Genomic DNA, 7,185 nt, shown 5'->3' on the forward strand with positions numbered 1-7,185 from the left:
TTGATGTGGCCAAATCTTGCATGCCACAACCATGCATCATTCTTCAAACAAATAGGCCTTCCAATCTTCAGGTTGAGTAAATATAGCCTGTTGCTATTCTTCTGAACTTCTGCCAATTTGCTCCCTTCTTTATCAAATAAAAATAGTTGCTCACCTTGCATAACAGCCTTGCACCCTTGTTCTGTTAGTTGTCCAAGACTAATAATGTTATTACACAACATAGGAATGTAATAAACATCACTTAGCCTTTTGTGGTCTCCTGTTTTGCACTGCAACAGCACGGTCCCCTTTCCTTGGATCTTAACCAAAGACCCATCACCAAGTTTCACCTTCCCATACACTCCTTCATTAAGATCAATAAATTTCTCCTTGTCACCTGTCATGTGGTTACTAGCCCCAGAGTCTAGATACCACATATCCTCGATAGCAACCTTCTCTTCACCTTTGGCCTTCAGCAAAACTTGCTCTTTATGCAGTAACATGTTCTCTTTCATTTTAGTTTCTGCCAACAATAGAGTGGGATCCTCATCATCTTTAATTTCAACAACCAAAGCTTTATCCTCCTTCTTCTTGGACCTACAATCAACAGCAAAGTGCCCATACTTTTGACAATTGTAGTATCTCACCTTGGATATGTCAAATTTTCTTTCTTGTTGATTTTCATCACCACGACGTGCTTCTCCACGCCCTTCATTTCTTCCACGACCGCGCCCACGGCCATTCCCACGGCCGCGACCACGACCTCGTCCTCGCCATGAGTGACTTCCACTCTCATCTTTGGACTTCCACTCACTTTTTGTTAGAAGCACTTGTTCGTCACCACGTGCTTCGATGTCCTTCAGGCGTTCTTCATGAACCCGTAATGATCCAATCACTTCTTCAAGCGTCATGATCTCCAAATCTCCAAATTGCTCAATAGTTGAAGCAATTTGAAGAAATTTCCCGGGTACGGCCCGCAGAAGCTTCTCCACCACTTCAGACTCCTCAATTTTCTCTCCAAGAGAACGTCTCTGATTCACAATTCTTGAAAGCTTTCCAGCAAAGTCTTCGACGGCATCTCCATCTCTCATCCGGAGGGCTTCAAACTCCCTCTTAAGACTTTGGATCTTCGGCTTCTTAACACGGTATGCACCCATGTTAATTGTGCGGAGGGCTTGCCATGCCTCCTTAGCCGTTCCCTTCACATTGAGTTGAAGAAGAGTTTCATCGCTATTTGCTTGACAAATCATCGCAAAAGCCGATTTGTCTTTCCTCCGATCTTCAGTCCCTTTCTCGACGACCTCCCACAATCCTTGCGCTTCCATGAGAATCTCCATCTTCATGGCCCACACCGCATAATTCTTCTTTGTCAGTAATGGGAGTTGCATGGACATTGAGTTATCTCTGATCGTCATCGATTTCGACGTCGTTGTATCTCCGACGACGTCGTCGACTATGGACTTCTCTCCGTTCTTCATTGGTGACGACATTTGCTTCGGCATTTGGCTCTGATACCAAATGTTTGGAAGGATCTATACCGGTAGCAAAGAACAAGAAAACAAAGCAGAGAAAGAAAAAAAAAATCTGTTGGACCGTTTTTCTCTTCACACAAACTTTCCCTTCTATTCAATTCAAAAAGAAAAACTGTTTTCTTCTTCTTACTTACAAAACCTGCACTCTTCTATATATATAAAAAGCAAAAGCAACTATAGCCTAAAAATACAGAGGGAGGAGGAAATGGCGGTACAAAGCAAACTAAATAACTGTTATACAGTTATTGCTTTTAAAAACTAAATAATAACTGTTGTTCAGTTAAAACACTTAAACATAAGATTAACACAAATGACAAAGATTAGATTAACATTGGCTGGAGTCAGCGTGCGTAAGGTTTGGGTGCGCAGTAGTTGGTGGATCCCAGGTTTGGTCGTGAGATAAAGTGGAGGTGGGATTGTGGGTGATGAGACTAGGCTAGAGCAGGACCGGTTGCGCAGATAGATTAATGCGTATAGGTCCGGGATTGTGCCAGATGGGTCAAAACGAGCTGCGATGCGAGACTTTGAGCGTGGGCTGGATTTGATCAGAAAATCTAGTATTGCAACAGAGGTGCCCACGAACGAAGTTGGAGACATGGGTTTTTGAAGGTTGATTGATGGGCTCTAGGGCCACGTGCGGGTTTGGTCGGAATAAGGGTAGATCCCGTGTGGGAGTGAAGAGGGGCCAAGTCGAGGTTTTGTGTGTGGAGGCATCTTTTCATGCAACGACGGGTGGATCGCATGTCTGGTTGTGAGATGAAGCAGATCTGGAGGCACACAAATATGGAGGCGAATATGAAGGTGAAAGCAGGCTCGGCCGCTCTTGAAACATGCAGATCTGGGATCATTCGCGGGAAGGGGATGAGAGGAGAGAAGACAAAGATGCCGCCGGTATGGTTGTTGTAGACGTTCGTATTCTCTTTATGGAATCGATCAAGTAATGCATTTAATTGAGTTGCATTAAAGGCTTCATTGCTTTGATCTTTGTCGATAGCCCACAATTTCGGTGTCGATCATCGTCGACGCCCCATCTTCTTCGGCTTTGATCGTCGTCGACAGCGCAGCTTCTTCGGCTTCGATTCTCGTCGAGAACCCATCTTCTTTGACAATTCGTCATCATTACAAGCTCCAGACTCTGATACTTACTAATGCAATGGATTGGCGGAAGAAATGAACATGCTAGAAGAGATACAAAACAAGGAACCACCAACTACAAGCTCAATGGCTTCAAAAGAGTTATAATATTCATCATTAATTGAGCACCAAAACTCCTTAGATCAGCTATATGTAACTTTGTAATATAACAAACTTAGAATTGCAACGATGAAACACAACTCAACTTTTTATCACCCAAGGAAATGTTAGCCCTCATTTGAGAATGATTTTCATCTAATTTTGTTTTTCATTAATTTTGGCATATTATAATTTTGATGTAATAGTGTGTATGTGAGATAGATAGGGCTCTACTATAGGCGTAAGCACGCCAAGTTTGCATGTGAGCCAGCTCAAATTCGCTCTTTAGCTCGGATATTATATGAGGTTGAGCAGAAGTTTTAGCCGGCTAAGCTCATTCGTTCGTCGAACCGCTGAATTTATAATAATGGATTGAGCCACATCTGTCCCATCTCTACTCCAGATTTTGCAATTCAACGTTTCGTCCATTTGATTCCCATTATGATTCCATGTCTTGTGACTTGGCCTAATGGCTACTGTCTACCTAGATCGAACACTAATCAGCAATGTGTTCTCATTATGGCATTCTACAATGTGTTCTCATGTGAGCTCCAGTGGGCCGTCAACCATTGTTGTGTCCTCTAGCAAGCACCCATCATTGAAATAATTCTCAATCATGGTAGGGATTGATAATTATTTCATGCGGATCAATTAGCATGGTTCTGGACCAGCTTGGCGAGGAGAGCTCCGGCGACTCCACCGCCGACGACCACCACCTCCTTCTTCGAAGCACCTTATTTTGTTGTGTCCAACTCCATTGCTTGGATCGAGAAGCTCAAACATTATGTATATATGCAGGGGTAATGATTTGGGCAGTTAGACCTGATAAGGTTGGAACGCTATATCTAAGCAAATTGGCTATCTGCTCCACCACTGTCAAACAAAAGCACAAAGATTTTATTTTTATTTTTATTTATTTTTATTTAGGTTTTGTTTGAGACAACTAATTTATTGTTTTATTTTCCAGATTTTTTTTAAATTACTATTTTTTATTGTTTTATTGAAATTTGTGTATTAGAATTTTTTTTTTTACAACAGCTTTTAAAGAAGTTATTTTCCTCAACTATAGTTTTATAATAATCTTTATGAAAAGCCACAATTGTCCCAAACGGGTCTTAATTTTAGTAAAATAAATTTAATGTAAAGTTCGATGATGGTGGCCAGTAGTTTGTAGCGACTTTTGATCGTGGTAGCGAGATCACGGTGAAATCCTACTAAAATCCTTCAAAGCAAGAAACACAAATAAAATTACTTTTAAAATTTGGTGATATCATCCAACAGCCTGAAACCATATTGCAAGAGCAAAAGAAATATCTAAAATTAAAATATGGTAGAAATTATGAAAATTGAATTCTTACCAAAATAAACGAAGTAAAAAGGTATTTATAAAGTATATTTTTGTACTAAAATTGTTTTTTTTTTCAAAATGATTCATTGGATATATATAAGTTTAATGTAGATTTTATATATAATACAAGTCTAAATGATGAGTTCCGATCAAATTATCAAAATTTATTATTCAAAATTTGGATTAACTCTTAATTTTGTATATTTGATGATGCATTAATAATAAATTCATGAACGAATACTATTTCAAATTTCAAATTTTAGAATTTTTCCTATTATTAACTAATAAAAAAATGTTCATGAAAATTCAATTAAATGATTTTTTCAAATAATTGTTAAAAAAAAAGAACATTTGAATCATTGTTCTTTTTCTTTTAAACAAAAAAGTGATAGGTAATATTAGAGAGAGTTGTCTTGGATGATTATCACATAAAAGTTATCCACCCATGACCCTATTAGGAGAACATATATATTAGATTCAATTTATGTTAAAAAAGATAAAAGTAGACTTAAAAAGTAAGTCATAAGCATATGATGTATGGAAAAATTATTACATGCGGAGTTCGATCATCATCAGACTCCAATCAGAATATGTCATGTCACTTGTACACCATGCACAATTTATATGTAATATGTGTACAAATTATTCAAACTATGTATACGAGGGTCCAAGGGGGCAGCGCCCCCTCTATCTTCTTTGTATTTGGTTCATCGTTCCCTAACAATAACATCTCTACACAACTGTTTAATTATGTTGGAGCAACTGCCTAAATACCATAGTATTTTAAAACTTTTAGGGGGAGGACAATTGGCTAAAAACATTTGTAATAAAGAATAAAAAATACATGGAGAGGGACAAATTACCTAAATAATCATATAATAAAGATTTTTTTTTATTTTTTCAGGGGGCAATTAAGATGGATCCGTCCATGATAATCTGTGTATAATATATATACATTATGTATACGTCAGAGTCCGGACGCAAGTTGCATCAGCCTTTCAGCACTATAAATCCGGTCTTCCACCACCTTAAAAATTTGAGTATTCTATATATATAGGTAATATCATCAATACCTACTTCAACTTGGCGCATGCAAAATAAATTTAAATATTTTTTATTTAACACAAATAATAATCTTTTAGCTTTTATCTATCATCAAAATTTATACTTTTCATTTAAAATATAAATAAAAATTAAAAAAAAAAAACACCAAAATCTCCGTTTATCACATGCAAATTCATCACGTGTGCATACATTATCAAGATGACGTGCCTTGCTTTGCCGTAAAACCGGTCTTCTACCCCAACAAAAAACTGCCTATCTATATATAGCCATTAATCCCAACACCGGCATGGTGCAAGTGCTTTATTCCTCCATGCATCAAACTGAACTGAGCTCCCCTCGTTGCTTCTTTATTTCCCCCCATTATCTTCTTTGCTAGAAACAAAGACATCGTACACGAAGCCCATCGATGGATCGTCAGATTTTCCGGCGAGCACAAAAGAGAGGCCGGACTCTCTCATACTCTCCTTTGAGAATCGAAAGCCGGGCAAAGGATGACCAAAGGGAGATCGAGAGAGAAACACACCAGTACCGTATGTTCATGGAGGAGCCTTACATGCCGGTAGCAGAGATGGCGATGGTGCAGAATACGTTGGAGAGAGCGCTGTCTTCGTGTAAATTAAGGGACGATGCAGCGGCGACGCCGGTGGTTTGCAAGGAGTGTGTTGCAATAATGGAACAACGACGGTGGCCTGATTTCCACTGCTGCGTTCATGATGAGGAGATAGTAGGGTTTCGTACTACGGCGGGGCCTATCCAGCGGCCATCGAAGAAGTAATACATCCGAGCTTGGGCATAGGTTGGATCCACATGGGGTTGTTTAGGCTTCGTTTGGGACGGTTTTTTTACAGCTTTTTAAAATTATTTTTAGCATAAAATTTTACTAAAAAATTATTTTAAGAAAACATGAAAAATGCCGTCCCAAACGAACTCTAAATATCTATTTAAAATTGTTTTATCGCTATTTTATTTTTTAGACAACAGGTATAATTTTATTTGGTTACTATTTCATTTTATTATTATTAATCAAGCAATAATAAATAACTCTTATAAGAGATGTATGTATACACATCTTTGTTGCAAATGATATGATTTACAAATATTGATATTGGATGTGAATACAAGGCAATACAAGTTTTCATTTGTTTTTTTTTTCCTCACGAACCCTAACCTCGCCGCTCTGGCGATTTAGGTCTTCCGGCTTCCTCTTCCACTACCTTCGTTTCTGTGTGGTTTTTTCTTCTTGTTTGTGGTGAGATTTCGCTTAGAGCTGTGTTGGTCGCTTCTTTGCTCTAAGCCCTGTGGGGGCTTGGTGTCTTATGGCTGCTTCGAAGCCCCAAAATCCTTGGGGAACGATGTCTGGAGATAAGCCGATTTCTAACAGAGGATTTTTTAATCTAGATGTGGAGGAGTCTTCTCCTTCTAAAACACGTTCGTTTAAGGAAGTTCTTGCTGAATCAGGTGATTCCGTTCCTACTTTATCTCAATCGGCTTTCAATGGTGTACATGCTGTTCTTTTATCTGATGAAGATGTGCTTAAGTTGGCTTCTTCTTTCCATTACACTTTGGTTTGTAAATTTGGTCTTAATAGACCTAATCTCGATTATATTCGCAGTTTCTTCACTAATTTAAAATTATCAGGATTTTTTTCTATCGGTCTGTTGGATTCGAGGCATGTTGCCATACAACTCTCGAATGATCTTGATTATAGTAGGATATTTGCTCGTAGATCTTGTGGACCTCCGAAGGAGCACCGCTCGTGGGGTACGAATGCAGAGGGTACGGCCGCACTATCCCTGTGGGACAAAACGATCGCAGACCTCTACACTCGACACGAACAGGTTGATGGGAGGGCAGATTAGATCGTGCATACGACTGACCATTGGGGATAGAGGCTGTCACGGGTTTCCCCCACCCGATACGAGAGATCGAGTGGGGTAAAGTAAATTGCGGGGCCAAGTTTCCCACGGGCGCAAGCCCCCGTGGTTAATTACATCCCGGGCCGGAGCCCGAGAAAACTCTCGATTAAGG

The 7,185-nt window shown here is 39.2% G+C and overlaps 1 protein-coding gene across 2 annotated transcripts in view; it reads left to right on the plus strand.

The window, feature by feature from the left end:
* Nucleotides 1-3,682, plus strand: part of LOC110109348 (histone deacetylase 8) — a 16,923-nt gene extending 13,241 nt beyond the window's left edge. Inside the window, exon 4 of one of the 2 annotated variants that reach the window (XM_020840377.2) lies at nucleotides 3,300-3,682. The gene's annotated coding sequence lies outside the window, so the exon portion shown is untranslated. The remainder of the gene's footprint in view (nucleotides 1-3,299) is intronic. The other variant, XM_028700718.1, reaches the window with a different exon arrangement.
* The last annotated feature ends 3,503 nt before the right edge of the window (nucleotides 3,683-7,185 follow it).

This window comes from Dendrobium catenatum, unplaced genomic scaffold (assembly GCF_001605985.2).
Source record: "Dendrobium catenatum unplaced genomic scaffold, ASM160598v2 fragScaff_scaffold_1579, whole genome shotgun sequence".
In the NCBI taxonomy this organism is placed as follows: Eukaryota; Viridiplantae; Streptophyta; class Magnoliopsida; order Asparagales; family Orchidaceae; genus Dendrobium; species Dendrobium catenatum.